The sequence below is a fragment of the Wyeomyia smithii genome, chromosome 3, assembly GCF_029784165.1.
Source record: "Wyeomyia smithii strain HCP4-BCI-WySm-NY-G18 chromosome 3, ASM2978416v1, whole genome shotgun sequence".
NCBI classification, from domain to species: domain Eukaryota; kingdom Metazoa; phylum Arthropoda; class Insecta; order Diptera; family Culicidae; genus Wyeomyia; species Wyeomyia smithii.
In genome coordinates, this window is record NC_073696.1 from 122607959 (window position 1) to 122630891 (window position 22933).

Genomic DNA, 22933 nt, shown 5'->3' on the forward strand with positions numbered 1-22933 from the left:
TTTTTCCACTCTCGCTGTTCTTTCCTCAGTAACGCAACACCGTTCCGATAGTCCACAGAATTCCAGCTCCGGATCTTCCCCGGTCATGTCAAACAGTAGTTCTAGTCCGGCGCCTCCCTCGAGCAGTCCTAGTCCACAAGAGAGCCCAAAAAACTGTAGTTATATTTATAGAGATTGATTATTAAATAAACCCCAGCCACCGCCGCATACTAGCAGTTGCAGTAGAACCCGAAGCGGAGCCGCTACTGCCCACCTCGCAAGCACATCTCACCACTACGACGCAAGTGAAGTGTACCACGAAGCCACTCCAGCAGCTGTAGTAATGCGCGATGCTGCCAACAACCGAAACAGCAACGGTAGTGACGCAAACAGGATGCTCAACCGTCTATCGACTTCGTCCTCCCTATCGATCATAACTCCGCCTACAACGCCGAAACGTCCCGCAGCAATGCGCCTCAAGATGTCGCTCAGTCTTTCGTTGGCGCATAACTTCAACCAGAAACTGGCCAACCTTAACGATAAATGGAACGATTTTAGCTTCATGCTGAAGCACAACCCGGTCAAAGCTCTTCCAGCCAGAAACGACTCCTACCACTCGATTGAGTCGGCCGTGACCTGTACGGCTGCTGATTTGGAGGCTGCCCAACAGAGTAGTGGAGGTGCATGCGGGTTCGATCAAAGGGAGTACGACCGAAGAATACTACAGCATGGTGGCATCAGTGGGTTAGCAGCAGGCAACAGCGGTAAGTTCAACCAGCAAAAATCAATCGAACGCCGTCACAGACAGCGATTGTCGCCTCGACGCAACAGTTCCGGTGGCGATCCAAAAGAGTTCGACGTGCTGGTCATGAAACCCATGGACAGCTGGGATGACAATGAAAGTTTTTAGTAAAATGGCTTCCATAGGTTGTTGGGTTTTTCGTTATTTCTCGTACAACAGTACGCTTGCGCCAAAGCTTGCTTCTACTGAACTTTGTCGAACAGGCACAAACGCTATCATAGATTACTTATGACAACCTCAGAGGAAACGACACACAAACTAAAATCATCGCGTCATAAACGTCTTCTTTCCGTTGCGAAATCAATTTTCTTTCATCTACAACCATAACCGACGGTATAACAGAAGCATCTCACAGTGGTTTAAAACGCGAAAAACGTGATCGTCGTCAGCCTTTTGAGTATAAAAATGGCATTTAAATGCTACAAAATATTCGACAAAGTTTTTGTAAATGTTAAGGGGCATCTTTTGATGTAAATGAATTTTCGATTAATTCACCTAAAAGTGAGATAAAAATTTTATTTTTTTATTTACTTAACAAATCAAAACGAAATCTTCAGCAAAGTTGTAGACAATCTTATGTAGAAAAACTTTGCTGAAGACACTTTGCTTCTATATCTTGAAAATCGACCACATACAGGTAGTTTTATACACAGACATCCTAAAAGTTTCTAAAAATCGAAAAATACCAAATAACTTTTTTTGAAGTGATTTTAGAGGCCTACTATGTTCTAGACATTTTTTCATATTTAAAAAATACATCATTCGGCCGAACATACCTTGGGAAAATTTTCGACTTTTCCATAGGGTTTAGAACATTTTAGATAAAAAAATGCACTTTTTCAAAATAAAATTTCTCAAAAAGCTGCAAAAACAACAGTCTTCACTTGGAAGAGGGAGATTAGTACTAGCTTCCCCAGGTGGTTTCACTATGTTCTTGCAGTCTCTTAAAGACTTGGGCGTGGGTGAAAAAAATAGTTTTCTTTTGTTTTTCGGCGTTTTTTTCTGTTTTTTTCTTAAAAGATGTACAAAATCGAAACGATTTTTGATTTTTCATTAAAAAGTACGAACAGCATTCATATTTACGGCTCCGTGCATTATTTGGAAAACATAATATATAGACAAAATTATTTTTTTCCGAAAATAATTGTTATGTCACTAGTGTATGCAAATGTCAAGTTTTTTTTTTTAAATTAGCAACATTCTTTGAAGTTTTTCCAATGCTTGAATTCTGAAAAGGAAATGTCAGCTCAGAAACAGATACCCTTATTTATTTTTTTAATTTGGACATACGGAGGTATTTTGGTATGGATTAGGTACTTCTGTATGGACAAAATTGAAAAAAATAATATCCCTGAACTGACATTTTCTTTTCAGAATTCAAGCATTGGAAAAACGTCAAAGAATGTTGCTTATTTTGTTAAAAAAAAACTTGGCATTTGCATACACTAGTGACATAACAATTATTTTAGGAAAAAATCAATTTTTTCTATATATTATGTTTTCCAAATAATGCACGGTGCCGTAAATATAAATGCTATTCCTATTTTTCAATGAAAAATCAAAAATCGTTCCGATTTTGTACATCTTTTGAGAAAAAAAAACATGAAAAAACGCCGAAAAACAAAAAAACTAATATTTTCACTCACGCCCAAGTCTTTAAGAAACTGCAAGAACCTAGTGAAACCACCTGGGGAAGCTAGTACTAATCTCCCTCTTCCAAGTGAAGACTGTTGTTTTTGCAGCGTTTTGCAGCTTTTCGAGAAATTTTATTTTGAAAAAGTGCATTTTTTTATCTAAAATATCCTAAACCCTATGAAAAAGTCGAAAATTTTCCCAAGGTATGTTCGGCCGAATGATGTATTTTTTAAATATGAAAAAATGTCTAGAACATAGTAGGGCTCTAAAATCACTTCGGAAAAAGTTATTTGGTATTTTTCGATTTTTAGAAACTTTTAGGATGTCTGTGTATAAAACTACCTGTATGTGGTCGATTTTCAAGAGATAGAACCAAAGTGTCTTCAGCAAAGTTTTTCTACATAAGATTGTCTACAACTTTGCTGAAGGCTTCGTTTTGATTTGTTAAGTAAACAAAAAAATAAAATTTTTATCTCACTTTTAGGTGAATTAATCGAAATTGATGCCCCTAAACATCTACAAAAACTTTGTCGAATATTTTGTAGCATTTAAATGCCATTTTTATACTCAAAAGGCTGACGATCACGTTTTTCGCGTTTTAAACCACTGTGCATCTGCCTGAGTTAAAGCATTTAAGGAAACGCATCCATCACAAACTGATATTACACTAAGGGACTTTAAGAACTAGAATCAAGTAATCAACGCATGTACATATAATACAAAATTATAGCAACCTAATTGAATATAAACTACTAGGGATTTTTGCATTATAGCAAATGGTGAGGTTAAACGAAAGCAGCATTTTTGCTACATAGTATTACGAAACGAAAAAAAAAGTCTCAAATCAGTAGTAGAGCATGGGCGCAGGAAGCGCCAACCTAACTAGGAACAGTGTTTGTGTACATAGATGACGAGGCAAATGACTCGTTTTTTCATCATGTTTTCCTATAGTTCTTAGTTCATCACGGGAAACCTTTCTTCATCGATCATTAAATTAAAGAAAACAAAAAAATAACAAGAACTGTGAGTTCAACGAACTCGCTGATTTCATCCCAACGTTGATTTCGAATCCACCTCCTTTAATGCCAAATCGGATCGCGCACCTCGTTTAGTAAGCAAACGAATGAGTGAAATGATGGTGACAACGATTTCCGTCAGAAGATAATTAAAATTAAAACGCTTTCGTCCCACAAAAGATAAGTGAGAGAGAGAGAGAATAGAATGCAATATTATGTAAAGTACTGAGTAGAGCGGTTAGTGGTCCCTTGTTTTAGTTTGTCCCGGTTATTTTAGGTGATCTGAGCGATAGTTAATTTTGTTTGTTATAAGTCAAAATGTGTTTCTTCTTTTTCTTTGTTGTTATAATTTTGAGCTCGCGAATCATTCATTTTATTAGAAGAAATACTTTTTTTTGTTTGGGGAACAATCTCATGAAACGATTTCCTATTTTTCGCTAAGAAAAAATATTATTCGATTTATATGATATTTTGTTGTAATTAGATATTTAAGATTATTTTAAGCAAAAATGCATTTACAGGCTCTCACGGTTTTGAACTGGTTTTAGTTTTTTTAGTTATAGGTTTTTATACTATCGACAGCAGGGTGTAAATTTAATTACTCTTAGATTGTAGTTTACAATATATTTATTCTTCAAAAATCATTATAATTTCTATTGTAGTTAGTAGATTATATCACAAACTACCTTAGTTTGTATATCGGTAACCAATAGCGAGTTTTTATCAAGCGAACGTGTGTGAATACGCATTTATCAGCAATAAGTATTTGATTTTTCCACGTTCTAACTGTCGACCTAACTAAACAATGCTTTATGTTGAGTTATAGCATACAAATATGCGTAAAAAATAATTGATTGTCAATTTCATCTGTTTTATAGATTTTAATCTATCTAATTTTACTTTTGTTCCTTATAAATTATTATTATAAAAAAATATTATGTATTATGTTGTATGTTTACATTGCAGTGGGTTTCGACAGACTGTATTTTCACATATATTTTAAGGGTCGAATACTACAATACATTGAAGCATATAAAAAGGCATATGTCCCTATTCTGAAGGGAAGAAACCTGTTTTATTATATGGACTGAAAAGTGTTTGGCCAACTTATGAAAAACACGCAAATTTTTATTAAAAAAACTGTTCAATTCTTCGACATAGTTTCCATCAAGAGTAATGCACTCATTGTAGTGCTGCTCGTCAAGTGCTTCAAGATAAAACGGAACGGAAACCACGCATCATTTTATCATTGTCAACAGTACATGGTTACCAAATTTTTATTTTTTTCGATGCCATAAAATTCAACAGAATCATAACAATTTGAACATTTCTTTAAGCAAACGCAGCCTGCTGCTAGCAGTACTGACAACACGGATGCAAAATTTGACACACGCAGTTGACTTGAAACTAGAAAAAAAAAAAACAAAAACAAAAACAGGGATTTTGCGAGACGCTACACTTTCAGACAAGCTTTTGACCATTCCGGTCAATTTTTTGCGGAAATTAGTTACGATCGCAATGTTTATTGGTGTAAAGAGAAAAGTATACTTAGTTTGAGTGGTTACGCGACTCTTACGTACCGGTATTTATGGCGAATATTCTAGTAGCTACCGGCGCGAAAATATAAACAACACCGGGAGATAACAAATAGTGATGTGAAAAATAGTAAGATTGAAACGTTTCAAAGGTTTCACCGTACAACCAAATTTGCAAACTACTTGAATTAGGGGCTCTGGTGCTGGTTTAGCGGTTTCACAATCAATAATCGCAGGTTAGTTGGAAAATTAAAAATATTTTATGAGGCATTCCCGAAATGCGTTAGTATGCAGGAGGAACCCAGCAGTCTTCCCATGCTTGGATTTCGTCCCATTTCACGTTAAAACACGTTTTTTGTTATCAACGTTTTTTGTTATCAACTCTACCTTTTCATTTGAGTGGAGTCGCTTGCCAGAGAACTGCAAGTTCAACCGGATAAACAGGAAATAATCGCTTGGGGCTGAATCTGGTAAGCAATAACTTCGTAGAGCGAATTCCTTCAATAGGTTTCGGTTGTATCGTGAGTAAAATGAGCGGGGACGTTGCCTTTATGGAAGAGCACTTTTTTCTTCGCCATATTATTCATGATTCTCTTACCATGTTCATAACATTGCCAAATAGTCCCAGCCGTGAAATGGCTTTTGCTGTGCGCCAGAATCGTCTCTAATCTACTCGACTGCAGTTCGCCAGCTCCGCAGTCTGCGTAGGATCCGCAGGTTGTCTTCCACCTGCTCGATCCACCTTGCCCACTCCGTCTCGTCCCTGACGAATTGATTAAAAAAACCATCTTCACCGGATTGTCGATCAACACGCTTGCGACATGCCAAATCCGCGATGTGGATGATAGATGGCTCCTTAAGCAGCACAATGTCGATATCGTTGGTGAAACCAAACAGTTGAGCCGGCTTTTGGAATATTGTGCCACTCGTGTAAATCGCCACTCTTCTAAACACACCTTCCAGAGCAATAATAAACAGTAGGCACGAGAAATCATCGAAAAAGCTCGAGAGTGCCCCCGATACTCGAGCCACACACACTACTCGGTCGATCGCCGCTTTGACCAATTGTGTTAATTTGTCCGGGAATCCGTAGTCGTGCATCATGTGCCATAGCTGACAGATGATGTTTGGGAACGTTTGTATTTACGGCATTCCTACATAACCTGCCCAACCGTGAATATCTGATCCGTGGTGGCGTGAGTTTCCATGAAATCACCTAGTTGTGCCCCACGTATTACTTTGCTAATGGTGATATCCGACGGCAAAGTATTTGGGAGAATACCTTGCAAATTGCACTGCACACAATACTTTCCATCTATTCCTGCGGTACTCGATCTTCCTCCCAAATCTTTTCAATGACCAGGCAAGGCACGGCTCCAGCCAGTGTTTCTTCACCGTATTCAAAAAGGTTGCTGGGAAGTTGGTCCACTCCAGCAGCTATATTTTTTTCACTCGGCCAATCTCTTTCTCCACCTTCAGGATCTTATTTTATTTTTTTATTCTCACTTATTTTCCGTCGGTCTAGTTCCGCCACTGTTGTGGCCAATCACCGACGCTCAGGGAGGCGACTCCACACCCAGGACCCTAACTCACGACCCGTTTATTAACGGACCGGCGCCAACGGCTTTACTTCCTCATGCGATGGAAGGCGTGATCCCGGAGATTTTTCGCCTCAGAAAATCTCCCGGTGTCGGCTAGGATTGAATCTAGACCAGTTGGGTTGGTTGTGAGTGGATCACGCCACCTCACAACCATCGACACCTATGTCGGCGGTGGGATTCGAACCCAGGCGTCGAGCGTGGTTGGCGGAGACGTTACCAACCACACTAGGCCCCCGGTCACCTTCAGGATCTGTTTTTTTCTTTTTTTTCTGTTCGTACACCAAGATCAATTTCTATACCGTCTTCGGAGTCTACCGCACTCAGATGCTCATCGAAGTGCTGCTTCTACTTTTCGATCACTTCACACTCTCCCATAAGAAGGTTGCGGGCCGAGCTCCTGGACATATCTGCTTGCGGCACGTAATCTTTCCGCTTCCTGTATAGCTTCTGAGTATCGTTAGCTCGGTACAGTTTTTACATCGCTACGCGATTTCGGTCTTCTAATCAGCGTTCCTTCCTTAGGAAAACCGAGTTTTAGCTGTTCCGTGGTTGTAGGTATCGTTCTACGTTCACTCTCGTACAGTGTGGCAGCAATCTCATCCGTGCTGCTTTTATCTCCTCGACGGATTATTCGCATTCACGACAAACCAGTCGTTTCTATTATCCTGAGCCCTGGGCTCTGAAAGCGCTAAAGCAGTGCTACCTATGTCGAATCGAATGCTTCGCCAGCATTCGATTCTGTACCAAGCTGTACCAAGCTGCTCTGCCGTGGGTATTTTTATACAACCCTGGCGTTCCGCAGCTTCTCAAGACTCAGTCGCGGCGTTCCACTTTGACGGGTATTATACACTGTCGAGAGTTTTGAGCGCATTCATAAGATGACGTCGGAAAAGAACATACCATCGATTGGAACGTGGTCGATTTGTTTCCCTGTCTGATGTTCGGGTGATCTCGAAGTGGTTTTGTTGATATCTTTGCGAAGGAATAGGGTACTTCGGACTTACGTTTCCCGACTGTGGCCATTATCATTAAATACGACGTGCATGCGATCTGGCCCGGTTACCGATCTGTTCATTATTTTTCGTCCTGCTTGAGCGTTCATGTCCCCGGTGACAATTTTCACGTCCCGTCACGGGTATCTATCGAAGACCTGGCCAACTGGCTTAGAATGCTTCCCTTTCGTCGTCGGGTTTTCTTTTACGTGGGCAGTACAAGTTGATGATGTTGTAGTTGGAGAATCGGCTCTTTATCCTCAACATGCACATCCTCCATCTTGCCAAGTACTATGAAGCCTGCTCCCAGTTCGCGGATAGAGCTACAATTGTAATAGAATGTAGCCGTCCGGTCCAATAGAGTTGCTGCAGCGCTACGACTACGGAATTACGTGGATATTACAGATTATTCTGTCGCATCTCAGGAAGCAGAGCGATTTTTTGTTTTATGTCCCGAGTTTTCAAGGTTTATGCCGATTGTTCCGATTTGTTGTTATAATCTCTCACGAATTTTTAACATATTGTTTTTCGGAATGACCTTCTGGGCCTTCCACGATCCCCTGTCTCGCCGAGGCACCATCCTATCAGCTCTGTGTGTGTCTTATGCTGACACCAAGACGTTGATCAACCGCTCTAAACATTGAGATCAGACGCTGTTTTGAGCTGCACCATCATGATAAACAGACGCTCGGGATGGCGATGCATTATCTCTACCTCCGATAGTTTACGCACCAATAATCGCGTCCCGCATGCTTGCTTAGCTATTGCCGGATGACAACATTGTCCAAGCAACGCAAACCAGTTGTGTCCATGTTTTAGCTGGCAGTCTATTGTAATCAAATTACTCATGAAGGCGGGAGATAGGAACTTGTGAGGACCAAAGCTATGTTTGTCGCTCCTTCTAGGTTGTCAACTCACCATTTTAAACCCCCATGTACAACGTAGTTGATGAATCTTATTCCTTTAGAATGCCAAGGAAAAATGGACACTTTATCAGCTAATTGTTGCGTTTTTTGACGCTTTGAACGACTTTTATCAGGAAAATATCACTCTGTCGACTACCGGTTGAACTCAGGACAGAAAAATCTTTCTATTCTATATTGTTGGTCTTTTTGATCAATTGAAAAGAAACATTGCCCTCATCATTATTGCCCAGTTTATTTCCTGAATGATATGGTGCATCATATTTGAGAAATACTGTCACAAAAAAAAAACAAACTATTACTTTGTGGTTAAATTATCTATAACAGATGTTCCGTAACACTTATAACATCATTGCTTCGCTTAAACATTATTATTTCCCATCAGGAAACAATGTCTGTTCAAATCACGAAACTCATTTTTTGCCACTGTAGCCAAACAACAAAGAGCAAATACTTAAGAATGAAATAATGAAACTGACAGCATTCTAGAGAAGATGGTACAATCGAGCAACCTCAAACGTTTTTTATTTGCAACGCCATCTCTGAGTCAGGCCAAAGACTTTTCAGCCCAGGTAGTATAATTTATAATTTATATTATACTTTATCAGTTATTCAATTAGCAGGTTTTTACTTTTCAGTTGAAGAATTTTTTATATCACACTTTAACTTGCAACGCAACAATGCTCCATCATAATATTGTATTCGAAACATGTTTTCAGCTAAAGAAATGTGGTTATGTGTTGCTTATGTTTGTTCCGTTTTCACCCAGTTTGAGTATAATAAGTGATCCGGGAATGAAAAAGAACATCTGCTCCAAAACTCCTAAACTAATTCGTAATTCAATCACGGCGATAGAACTATGCTAATGCGCCTTCAATCACTAATCATTGCATCCATCATTCTACTAGTAGCAGAGTATCGAAACGAGCAGAAAATCGTCGAACATAAAGTATACAAAAAGTCAATTCTTCATTCATAACGATATAAACAAAACACTAAACCAAATCAAAGAGGCTGCTGAAAGTCTAAGCATCATAATGAATACGACGTTTGCAAACTAACAGCAGTTAGGCAAATAAAACCAATTGGATTTACAGTCTTATCCATTTCCTAAGAAAAAAAAACGAAACATTTGCAAAACATCGTGTTAACCCAGAGGGCGGCAATTACCGCTCACTCATACTGCAATGAACCGTGGCTTCCGCTTCCGATCCATCGTTTTACACAAATTCTACGAGCGAAGAAAGCCCGAAGAAATAGATCGGGTAAATTTACTTTTCCGCCGGTGAGCACAGAAAGAAAGCAAGAATTGTAGTGAGGAAAATTCTCAAACAAAAAGTTTGCTTGTAACAGAAGCTTACTAAGAAGCTGCCCGGTTGGCGGGTGGGGGGATGCGTTATGAAAATTGGAACTTTAGCCAGCCTTAATTAAGGTCAAACTTCGCGCTCGGTGCACATAGGAAACCCGACTAACTGCACAAAAGTGTAAATTTTGCAGCAAAGTCTGTGCTGCAACAGAAGCAAAGCAAGTGCATCTAATAATAAATAGCAGAAATCACTAAGAAAGACTGATATTTAAATTAAAAGACGTGTATTCATTCGAAAGAAAACAAGCAGAAACATAAAAGGAGTTGCGTATATATCAAAGCAGAAAATGTTACAATGAGAAGATAAAGTTGGAAGCGAAATTCGAAGGAGAAAAAAGCCATTCGGGTGCAAGATTCTGTTGACGTATTTAGACTCAACCGAGCCACCAGCCAGCATTTGCATGCAACAGATCAAAAACCCGGTGGATCCGAGTTGCAATGTTATCACCGAAAACTGAACCTTTTTTGCCCCAGAAGGTAAATGAGAATGAAAAGAAAACACACAACAAAAAACAAAAAGGTGAACTGTAACTATTTGTATAAAGTACAAAACTATGCAAAGCTGATATAAAATAGAAACAATTGTAAAAAGCTGATAGTTTTTTCTGTTGATTTTTAATTTTTGCGAGTCAAAAAATGGCTCTGAAATGTTTGCAAAAAAAGAAGAGAATAATGAAATAAACGATCTCGAAGCACTTTGTATTATATCGGCGGATCGTTCAAAGATTGGAAGGCCAAAATATTGTGCAAACTGCCGAATTCTCTATACCTATAGTATTGTTTGTACCAGTTTCAGTGTAAATATGATTTGCTGAATTACTTTCCTGGCGAATATTGTTTGAGTTTTGCTGCTGTAATATAGAGAGATTAGAAAGTTGTTAGTATTTATTATCATGATTCAAGTTCAGACGTAACAAAAAAAATGAAAACAAACACAGATATTTATTCCATGATTATGCACTATGATAAGAAGAAATTAACGTTGGTTCAACAAACGATGACACGCGAAGACCTTAGTAATAATAGGGTTCGAGACGGTCGTATACACTGCTAGATGAAAGCGTAGTGAAGAGATGAGATGTTTCGAGCTGTACACTACTAAAGCAAATCTTCGATTATATTCATATACATAGGTAATTTGCTAAGCTAACAAACAACCCTGGGTGGGATTATCTCTATTGGGAAATTGGCTTTTCAGTTTCACGCTAATTTTGCCGAAGCAGGCTACCGCAGAACTCGAAGCAGCCTAGAATCGACACTTTTGGGAGTAACTTTCACGCGAGTGGCGTTATCCAAAGCAGACTGACCTGTACTTTTTGGTTCGATCGGAATCATCTAGGGTGACTATGACTAATTTCCAAAACTGTTAATATAAAAAACTAAGGTTATATTGGGTATTCGTCCTGAATTAGGAAGCTTATATTAAAATGATTTCATGCAACTGTTAACAGCACCCTCTATGATGAAGTGAAACTTTGTGAGTTTGGTGATATTGGATATCGGTAAAAAAAATTAGATATCTTTGATAAAAAAAAAACTTTTTCTTTGGAATTCTGTTCAAAATTTTGTTTAAAGAATGAGATATGGAAAAAAGTTTGAATCTTCATCAAAATATATTAATTTTTTTTAAATTTTACACTAAAAAAAACAAGCTATTTGTCTTAAAAACATTTTTTACAATTCATACTAATAACCCAAAAGCAAGATGGACACTTTTGCGATATTGCGATATTCTCTATTGTAATTTCTTTGTTGAGTTTGTCCGTGAGCTTTTAGCACAATTATTTTCATGTTTTTTGAGCCATTTTTCGAAGGCTCTTTACTAGAAAACTACACGATCTACAAAATTGTTGTCAAATAAAATCAAACCTTTCGTTTTAGCAGCACTGCAAAATATTGTTCTCTCCAATTTTTCGACAACATTGTTCTTTTTGATGTCAACGAAACCCAATGCGAAACATGAAAGTGCGGTATGAGGAAGAGTTCACCAGCACTAACAATACTCAGAAACAGAGATGAGCGGTGATTTCTTGTGAGCCAAGTGAACAAGACAGGTAACATCACATCGACAAAAATTGCAATCAGGTTCAATAGACCTATTTATTTTGATTTTTTTTTACTATTGCTGAATAATGAATTGAAAATGCTCCAAAATTGCATAATTCCAGTGATTCTTAACTAGGGGTTTATGTACCTTTTTGTGGTTAACAAAATAATGATTAATCGTGGTAAAAGTGTAAAAAATTGAACATAAACATTAATTGAACACCTCCACGAGTCGAATGAAAAAGTTAGTCAACATTGCACTCAGAAAAACGATCTGGCACCTCTGACATATGAAACTCAGCTGCCAAATTATTGTTTTTTTCACCGCTCATCACTACCGCGCTGACTGATTATTTATTGCACTTCGATTAAGAAAGCCTGTACGCAGGCCCGGATCTAAGGGGGGCAAATTCCCTGGGGCTTCCGATGCGAGCCCCCCCCCCTAGTCCTGAGCCAGACGTGAACAGTGACTGGAGCCCTCTTTTTTGCTCATCACCTTCCAGCGAAGCGTGAAGCCATTTGAAAATTTAAAATTTTCCTAAAAAAATGGCCCAACGAAAATATCTGCCCGGGCCCCTCAGCACGCAAATCCGGCCCTGCCTGTACGCGTGCATTGAGGTTGACGATTTGACAAACCGATTTGGCAATGTGATTGTTCAATGGCTGTATTCCAATCTGCCTCTTGTGGAGTGTCCTAAATCGCCAGCTTCAGGTACTTTTCGGCTGCGTGATTTGATACGACTTCGAAATAGCTTCCAGCGCACGTATTGTGAACTGAAAACACTGCCTACGAAGAGTGATTTCGAACGTTACTTTCAGCTTTTGACACTTGGGTAACTCCAAAAGAAAATGTTCTTCCGTTCCTATGAATGTGCAATTCGATAATGATGAATACGAGTCATGTGGGTGAGCTCCTTTTAAAGTTTTTCGCTTCCTTTCTGTTTGCTTACTTTACTTACTTACTTTAATGGCGATAGATCGTGGAGATCCTATACTAAACCCAGAATACGCCTGTACAAAACTCAATCTTGGGCTGCTCCTCTCCAGTCTTCCCTTACACCCGCTGCTCTGACACACATCCAGCGCGTGCGAGGTCTGCTTCGAAGGCGTCGACCTCTATCTGGTTCTCTGCCTAATATTATCTTCGCCGGTCGCTCATCTGCCATCTGTGATACGTGGCCAGCCTATTGTAACCTGCCGTGTTTCATCAGTTCAACAATATCCGCGTGATTGTATACTTCGTACAGCTCGTGATTCATACGCCTGCACCACACCCCATTTTCTAGTTTGCCGAGTATTGATCGCAGGATTATACGCTCGAAGATTCCCTAGGGCACGTCGATCGGCCTTCTTCCACGTCCACGATGCATATCCGTAGAGTGCCACCGGGAGGATCAGAGCCCTATAGAGCGCAAATTTCGTACAGATCTGTAGGGTACGGGACCTACGCTGGCTACGCAATCCGTAAAAAGCCTTATTCACTAGCGCAATCCGTCTCTTCACTTCGCAGCTCACCTCGTTGTCACATGTCATGAAAGTAACAAAAGATAAACAAATTCATCGACCACTTCGAAAGTATCCCCATCCATCTCCAACGCAGCATTAACACCCGCAGAACTACTATGCTCTCTACCCGGCACCATGTACTTCGTTTTGGCAGTGTTAATGGTGAGTCCAATTCCCGCAGCTTTCCTTTTGAGAGCCGTAAAGGCCTCCTCAACTGCTCTATGACTAACACCAATTATATCAATGTCGTCCGCGAAGCCCAAAAGCATGTGAGACTTTGTGATGATGGTACCGTTCCACTGCCCACCTTCCCTTCGTGTTGCACCTTCTGAAGCTATGTTGAACAGCAGGCTCGAGAGCCCGTCACCTTGCTTCAGACCATCTAACGTCACAAACGACCGTCAAGCGTCGCACGTAACAGTTTAAATAGTTTTGTTGGCAAACCATGTTCAAGCATAATTTGCTAGAGCTCGTTGCGTTTCACTGTGTCGTACGCCACTTTGAAGTCAACAAACAGATGATGTGTCACAACAAACAGAAGTTGTGTTCTCGAAACTTGTCGAGGATCTGTCTCAAGGTAAACATCTAGCCCGTTGTAAATCGTCCCACTCGGCAACCGCATTGGTATTCTCCAACAAAGGCTTCCTGCAACGGCCTCAGTCGCTGGAACAGGATACGGGAGAGAATTTTGTAAGCGAAATTGAGGAGAGTTATGCCTCGATAATTACTACAGTCGAGTCTATGTTCCTTCTTGTCGATAAGGCATATGAGTCCTTCCAACCAGTCCGTAGGTAGTTGTTGCTAAGACTATGTTTTGAGGATAATCTGGTAAATTACACTACACAACCGCTTGCCTCCGAATTGAAAAGTTTGGCCGGTATGCCGTCCTTCCCAGCGGCTTTGTGGTTTTTCAGCTCTTTGCAAACATTCTTCACCTCGTCCATAGTTGGTGGGTACACAGTTTGTTCGTCCTCTCCAATTTCTATCCTGTTCCCCTAGACGACTCTCCTACCTTCCTCACCGTTCAACACCACTTCAAAATGTTCCTTTCAACACCTGGCCACCTGCGATTTGCGAAATGAAATGATGCCCAGGAGCCAAGAATTGCCCACAGAGACTATTTTGAATTCTAAGATGGCAACTTCTGGTTTCTTGATAACAGACAAAAATGGACAAATAACACCCAATATGAGAATTTCCGGAATCAGAATGATACCCAGAGGCCAAAAATTAGGTCTTTTTGAAATCCAAGATGACGACTTCTGCCCTCTGGAAAACATCCCAAAATTATCGAATACCACTCAATATGGATATTTCCTGAATCGGGATGATGAACAGAAAAGAAGACCGTGTTAATCTCCGACCACGGATTCAGCTTAGCGGAGATGAAATCGAGGTAGTTGGCAAGTGCGTGCACCTAAATGGTGATTACCGAGAACAACATTAGCAGAGGAATTCGTCGAGGTCCTATGGCGGAAAATTGTGCCTTTTTTGGACTCCGGAGGATGCACTGCTCGAATAAAATTCACCGCGAAACGAAGTTGACTATTTGCAAAACTTTGATCATACTGTAGTCCTCTAAGCCCACGAAACTTGGTCCATGCTCGTGGACAACTAAAGCGCACTTGTTTTTTGTACGGAAGAAGTGCAGATGAAAGATGGCAGAGGCCACGAATTCTATTATATTTCAAACTAAATTAATTTCCAAAAAAGTATTCTCGAATCGCGACTATTGCCTGAATATGAAAAAAAAAAATGTTGAGCGACTTGTCGCATACTACGATGGATGTACGTCAATCGGTTGTAGAAACAGTGAAATAAGAATCGCTGTTTCCACAACAAAATGACGTTGGTAACATAACTTCAGTTAATATACCTTTTTCCACAAATCATACGTTCGGCGATGTTTTGTGATTATATTAATGCCTTATGTACAGATCAGATTGTTGAAATTCGTCCTAACACTTATTATACAGGGTGACAAAAAAGTCCAGTCACACAGGAAAATCTCAATATTTCAAAGAATAAGAAGAAAATCTGAATCTGGCTTTCATAGCTTTATTCAGTAGCTCATAAAGATACTTCACAGACGATATCTCGGAATTACACCACCTTTCTCTGATCGAACCAGCTTAAGTCGTCTCGTAAAGTCGTCGCAAGCGGCGCGCACGTGCTCCATCGGCATCTCGTCCCAGATTTTCGTGATAACTCGCTTGAATTGCTCCAAATTTGTTAGTTTATAGTCGTTCAGCTTCGACATCATGTATTCCCACACGAAATAATCCAGTGGATTCAGATCCGGAGACGACGGAGGCCATTCATTCTTCGAAATGAAATCGGTCAAGTCTTCCTCACACCACGCCTGAACAAAATTTGCGGTGTGGGATGAGGCGCCATATTGCTGGAAGCAGTGGTAATCGTCTTCAAACAATAGTTCAGCTTGAGCCAGAACATTTTTATTCAAAACCGTGTCCAGCTAGTACGCTGCGTTGATTTTGACCCTTTCATCGAAAAAATAAGAGGCAGTTTACCTCTCTTGCAAATGTCTCCCCAAACCATCACTTACGTCTTATTTTGGAACAGGGAAACGTTCAGCTTGTCCGCAGGAGCTTGCTGGACGCTCACACTCCAAACTCGATCATTTTGGCGATTGACTGTTTGCTCCAAAACGAACAGCTTCTCGTCCGAGAAAATAATCTCGTGATCTGCACGCCAACCGAGCAACTCCCGCGACCGTTGGTACCTCTTGTCCTTTGTAGCTTTGGTAACCCCATGAACCACCTGTTTCTTGTACGGTGTAAGTTTTAAATCCTTGCGCAGAAGCAGGCGGATTGATTCTCGGTTCATTTTAAGGTTCCTGGCCAGCTTCCGTGCAGATTGGGCGGGATTCCGGCGAATCCGGTCTCCTATCCGGTCTTTTTCAGCCTTGGAGTTCTCAGCCTTGGACAGCCGGGTGCGAACCTTGCCTACCACGAGATAGTGATCCGAGTCGATGTTTGGTCCTCGAAAGGACCGCACATCTATGACGTCTGAAAAGTGCCGGCCGTCAATCAGCATGTGCTCGATCTGGGAGCAGGCCTCTTCATTGGGGTGTTTCCAAGTGTGCTTCCGAATGTTCAGTCATGCAAAATGGGTACTACACATGGTCATTCCTCTGGCCGCGGCAAAGTTCACTAACCTCAAGCCGTTGTCGTTGGTGGTAGAGTGAAGGCTTTCTCTACTAAAAACGGGACGAAAGAACTCCTCTCGCCCTACTTGTGCGTTCATATCTCCGATGACGATCTTTATGTCGTGTTGTGGGCACTCTCCATACGTTTTCTTAAGGAGCTCATAGAACTCCTCCTTTACGTCATCGGTTTTATCGTTTGTCGGCGCGTACACGTTGATAAGGCTGTAATTGAAGAATCTGTTCTTGATTCTCAATACGCATAGACGGTCAATAATAGGCCTTCACTAATGACACACTTCATTTGGTTTCCAAGTAGCACAAAACCGACGCCCCGTTTCGCTCTGTCGCCGCTACTGTAGTAGATGTGATACTTGAAGAAAGTGCCCGCGGCCGGATCAACCGCCCGGAATTCACGTTCTCCGGTTTTACGCCAACGCAATTCCTGTTTAGTTAACTCAAAATTGAAATGTTCACAGTGGACAGGTCCTAGTGGAAACTCTGCTGTTGTTTTTAGTCGTTGCGTCACCACTCAACACATCCAGTCTTCCGGATCAGGCGCTTCTTTTTTTGACGAACCCACTTCTTCACCACGTTGATGGCTGCTAGCGTCCTCGACGAACGCGGCCGCCCGGATCTGTCACAGTCCTTGACCGAGCCTGTCTCTCGGTACCGAGGGATGGCGGTATAGATTGACCCCTCACCTCTCTCCTTACTACGACGCCGCGGTACTCCTTTATCGTGCGCGGTAAACAAACAGGAAATGACAGCAAGTCGACAATGTGCGCATCGGTGAACCTATATAGGAAGTTGAATCTGACACTAATTGTAATGCACAATGTACATGGTGCGCCCCTACACAACGATGAAAAGTTGTTTTCAAACTTTTTGAGCACCTTGTACGTAGAAGATTTTTTACACGTTCAAATATTTCATCGCAATTCTCTAAAACGTCAGGAGTTCCTCAAGGAAGTAACATGAGGCCCATGTTATTTGTACTATTTGTCAATGATGTGACGCGGCTGCTAGATGGTGGTTGCAAGCTGGTGTATGCAAATGACTTGAAGTAGTTTTTGTAAGTTTGTATCGAAGAATGTTGTCGTCTGCAACATTTTTTGAATGTGATTGTCTGCTGGTGGTCCCAAACCAGCTTATTTGGAATCTGCGGATTGAGCATATCCAGAAACGATTCGTCCGTATTGCACCACGTGAGTTTCCCTGGCGTGATCCTGCTAACTTACCCCCGTATTCCGATTGTATTTAACTTCTATAAATAAAAAAAAATTGTGTACAAAACAAAGTTTGCAGGTATTGGTTGGGGTCAAAGTAATGGTTTTCATTCGGAACAAAGATCCGATTGTTCAAGCATGGCCAAACGAGACCTCTCATCACAAATGTATAGCATTTGTAATATCAACATTCAAAATGTTTATCAAATTGTTGAAATTACGTGTGATAAAAGATTGTAGATTAATTTTTCGAAAGGCGAGAGGAATATGTGTCAGATTTATGATTAGTACAAATTATTCCAAAATATATCGTTGAATCAAATCAAGATATAATGAGCAACCATTATCAAACGAATTATTTATAAATAATTTAATTGATTATAATTTCAATTATAATTGAAATCCAGATCTTAAAAATACTCTGGAGGTTTATATTTTTTAATGTAATATTTTTGGCAGCACTGAAAAGCATCGTTCCGAAAAATTAAGAGTAATTTAAACGAAAAGAACCTTACTGCGCGAAATCCTCCACTACTTAACAGTTTCAAAAAGTGTCAAGATTAGAAGGCTAAAACGACGCGTTGGGGTAAAATATACATTTTTCAAGTTTTCGTTGTTTTTGAATAGTTAAAAACCCCAAAACAATTTAAATAAGGATTAGTTTAATAAAAATTGAAGACGTCGTTTAGGCGAATTTCAACTTTTGACGGAAAACCTTCATTCTTTAAATCAAGAAATTGACTTACTATTTAAAAAAAATTGTTATACAAAGTTATCACCAAACTTACAAAGGTTCATGGAAATTTAATCTAACAAGCGATCTGTTATATGAAAACTTGTTTTAACTGAAAAATGGTCAGTGCTTCCCAAAGTTAACAGAATTTTTTTCTGCTGCCCGAACAAGTCTAATTTTGGTTCGATTACAAAAAAAAATAAAATACCTAAAGGAGGATGACAAACTCGTACCACTACTTAGTCGGCAGTCTTAGCGAATTTCCCAAATTCATTTGAAGGTATTCTTTTCAAAAAATAAACACCCGTTATTTATATAAGACAAATACGGTCAACATTCCGAGCTTTTTAATATATGAACTCATTAGCTTTGGTTTGTACAAACTAATTTACGATTCGCTTCCAGAAGCGTCAGCCAATCGTAGCGACGGCACATGGAACGAAACGGTAAAATAAAGAAATAAATAAAAATGAGCATTCTAAATAACTAGAAAACCGAGGAGTGACGCACAGTTTCACTCTGTGCAGTTTGATCCGATCTAAACAACATTTATATTGGTGACAATCCGGTTCAAGTTGACATTGTCAAATCATGAAGTGCATGAGCGGTTGATCCATTCATTAGCACAAACATTCGAATAATGTAAAAAGCGGACATATTGAAGCCTACCCGATGTGGCCAACGGTTGCGAGACCAACTATATTATGTTATCCTATAATTTGCTTGTAAAATGTATAGAGATTTTTAAACAAATATCTTTATTTTACGCTTCGCTCCGAACATGATCTGTGATGGCCACCGACCAAATTATATTGAGCTGAAAAAGAAACAAAAAATCATTAGTGAAATGATGGATTTTATGAAAATCCGTTGCCAAATCTCGAGGCAAAAATCGTTTTCCCACAACAAGCAAGCAAATAATACGTAACAAAGAAGGGAAAAGTCATCATCTTCAAACCATGGTGGCCATCCTTTCGCTAGGCATAATGCATTGTCAAAACGCATTTTCTTCTTTATCTAATACAAAATACGAAAACTATACAAATCTTTCTGATAAATTCTAAAAAAATAAACGAGAAACAAACTATACACAAGTATATCTGAGTAAATGAGTGAAAAAATGCAAAAATATAACCAGTAGATTTTTTCAATGACAAAACCAAAAAACAAGATATCAGTAGCCTTTTTCGCGAGCATTACCGTTTGCAGAGTTTTGCGGAAGCAGAACCAAACTTTTAAGTGTTCAAACGCGCACAGAGAAAGTTGCTTAATAAAAATGCTCCACGTTTTCGCCCACACAACAGTGCAAAACGGTGGAAAAAAACTTCCCTTCCAAAAGACCATCATGGAAAAACTTAGTTTTACACTAGAAGCGTTATGGCACTTATGTTTTCGCTGCAGCATCAACTTCGAGAGGAATTTATTTGCCATCACATAACAACCGATTTTTTTCGAAAACTGATCGTGTTTAAAATCCAACGCTGACAAGCTTCTCACCACATTCCTTACAACAAAAGTGCATTTCTGCTTCTAGTGTGGTGCGGTTTTTCAGATAAACGACAACACATGGCCCATGGTCACTACGGGAAAAGCGCGTTTGTAACCACACTTAAAAACGAACAGAGAACAAAAAATGAACCTTCCACAAATCCAAATTCAGTTGCTTTTCGCATCCGCTTCTGTTGCTGCGTGAATAGACAGCGTTGTTTTATAACGATACCAATCATCAAAATGAAGTTTCCAACTGTGACAGCAGCAGCTAAGTGGAGATTCGAACAACTTCGAACGGTTCACTATTGGAAAAAAATGCGAAAATATTATTAAACTCATTATAAAATAAACAAAAAAACAAAAAAGGGGAAACCAACTTAGTAGTTATTGATTTCAACATTTATCATACACAATATCTATTGCAAACATCTACCAGCAGAATGATCCCCGCAGAGCAAATGAAATCTCTAATAGCATTACTAACTAAGAGAATGTGAACGCGAAAGTAATTTTCAATTGTGCGGTGGGTGACTGTATCTTCCCCCCTCGAAAAAAAACGGAATGATTGAAGAATTCACATTTAGTAGTACAGTGAAATAGATTTTTGAATTAAGTGATAAAATAAAAAGAACATTATGCATAAGCTAAGGTGAACTTGAGGAAGGCAACTAGAAAAATGTAATAACTTTGAAACTAGAAATAAAATATTTGAAAAGGTTAGTTACAAGCGTTGGCGTATGTAATGTAAATGTCACAATCCATGCTAAAATGTTCCTCAGTACTCTACTTCCAAAACCCGATTTATTTTTTTGAAGTGATCGCCTAATTCTTTGTATGGAAATCGAGGTGTTGTATTCGCTCCAGATACTATTGTCGCTTTAGTTTGATCAACCTTCGAGACGGATTTTGGGATGTTAGATACAGGTATACCTGCTTACAATATTTACAAAGCATGTGAGGCTAAACATAATTTCTGACCTATTAGTCCGGATTTTGTTGCTTAGACATTGTTATTCCAATCGTTGCACTATGTATGTTCTATAGGTATATGACACGATTGATGGGGCAATTCATTGCGTAATTTGTTCTAATAATAAATTTATTAAAGAACTTCTTAGTAAAAAGGATATAAATATTAAAAATAGACAAGGTTTACACTTTATTCTACTGCCACATAATTTGATGTACATTGTTTTTCTTAAGAAAATATTCGTGTTCTAAGGTGCCGTGAGACAGAAAAAGTTTGAGTTGTGATGGTATCCATGCGCTTCGAAATAATATCATTGATGAAGAAGTGTATGTATTGCGAAAATAATGCATACTATTTACTTTACTGATGATAGAGTTAAAATATTATACAAAAGTTATTTTGCTGGGTAGAATGACACCTAAATCCCTAACAACCTTGTATTTTTTTACGGTTTGGTTTCCGAGAGATGTTACAATATATGGTGATACAATTTTTCGCCCAAAGGCCATTACGTAACATTTTTTTATATTAGGTTTTCATATGCTTTTATTGCATCAAGTGTAGAATAGATTGACATTCCTGGAGTTTATCTGCGTCGCTAGAAGTTGCTGATTTCCATGAAGAGTTACATGTTGTCTTCGTAAATCATTGTTTTGAAGTAGAATACTTCTCTCAGGAAGTTCGGCTACATAGGGATGTGAAATGAAAATCTAAAACCGAAAAAAGTGAAAAATATGTCCAATTTCAAATGCTAATAAATCGGTTAGTATTCGATGGATTTCCTTCGTTCTTGCAGCAATAGATTGGAAAATCTTCTAAGATTCTTCCCAAAATAAGATAATTGTAATTGTATTATTCACACTATTGTACTATTGAAAATAGTCAAGCCTTGTCAAAACGAAAAATTCGACCTCTGATTGGTCGTTATATGATTGCTTCCCAAGCACGGTCGACAGAATCATATACCTTGCAATTGAAAACATGCTATTTGGCCTATATAAGAGCCTGTTTCAGCCGGAGCCGCTCATAATAGTTCTAGACAGCGACAACAGCAGTCGTCCTTCCTTGGCAGCAGCACTAGCTCTGTGGTTGGTCACCACGTCTCAGGAGCAGCGCGGTTTTTCTCAGCGTGTGTCGCCAGACAGCCATTATTCCCCCCGTGTTGGGGCAGCATGAAGATTGCCATCAGGAAATCCAATTTTGGAAATCAAAATGCCTTTTTGAAGGCAAATAAACGAGTCATTGAAAGTTAATAATTTTTGTCAACGCAAGCAAGCATTCTGTGTTGCATCCTAACAATTTAAATTTGTCGCACTCGTCTAATTTACTGAATGTGAAAAAGCTTCCACAGTGCATGTTGTCCGTGTATCTTAGTTCCCCCAATGTTAGGGCAGCTCAAAGGTTGTAATAAGCAACCGATTTTGAACCGCAACATGCTTTTTTCGAGGCAAATAAATAAATAATTGAAGGTTAATAATTTTCTGGCATCAACACAAGCAGACATTCTGTGCGGGATGCAATCAAATTCTGTTGTAGTTGTCTAATTTTCACTTTATTTAGTAAACCCCCTACTGTAGGGGCAGCGCAAAGGCTGCGATCAGCATAACCGACATTGAATAATAAACTGCCCTGTTAGTACGCATTCACAAAAGCAGTTAGTTCGACTATGCAGAGCTAATATGAAGTCGATTCAATCAATTAGCATAAACAGAATTCCGTCGTCTCCCAGCTGCCAAGTTGCAACATGATGCAACACGCAACAGCGAGCAAACGAAATCGCTTGATGTTACAAACCGCAATAAGATACGGGTTAAAACCGTTGCGTGTGTGAGAGCACCATCGGTGTTTATTCGCTGGATACACTATCTACTGTCTACTGAACGCAATAATCTGCTTACATGCGACACGGGGACGGGAACATTTTCTTCAACGAAGCTGCGCAA

At 39.5% G+C, this 22933-nt stretch overlaps 1 protein-coding gene across 9 annotated transcripts in view; it reads left to right on the plus strand.

The window, feature by feature from the left end:
* The window catches only part of LOC129731044 (semaphorin-1A), a 446018-nt gene extending 425278 nt beyond the window's left edge, over positions 1 to 20740 (plus strand). For all 9 annotated transcript variants that reach the window (XM_055690762.1, XM_055690761.1, XM_055690765.1 and 6 more), the window contains one exon: positions 30 to 20740. The gene's annotated coding sequence lies outside the window, so the exon portion shown is untranslated. The remainder of the gene's footprint in view (positions 1 to 29) is intronic.
* The last annotated feature ends 2193 nt before the right edge of the window (positions 20741 to 22933 follow it).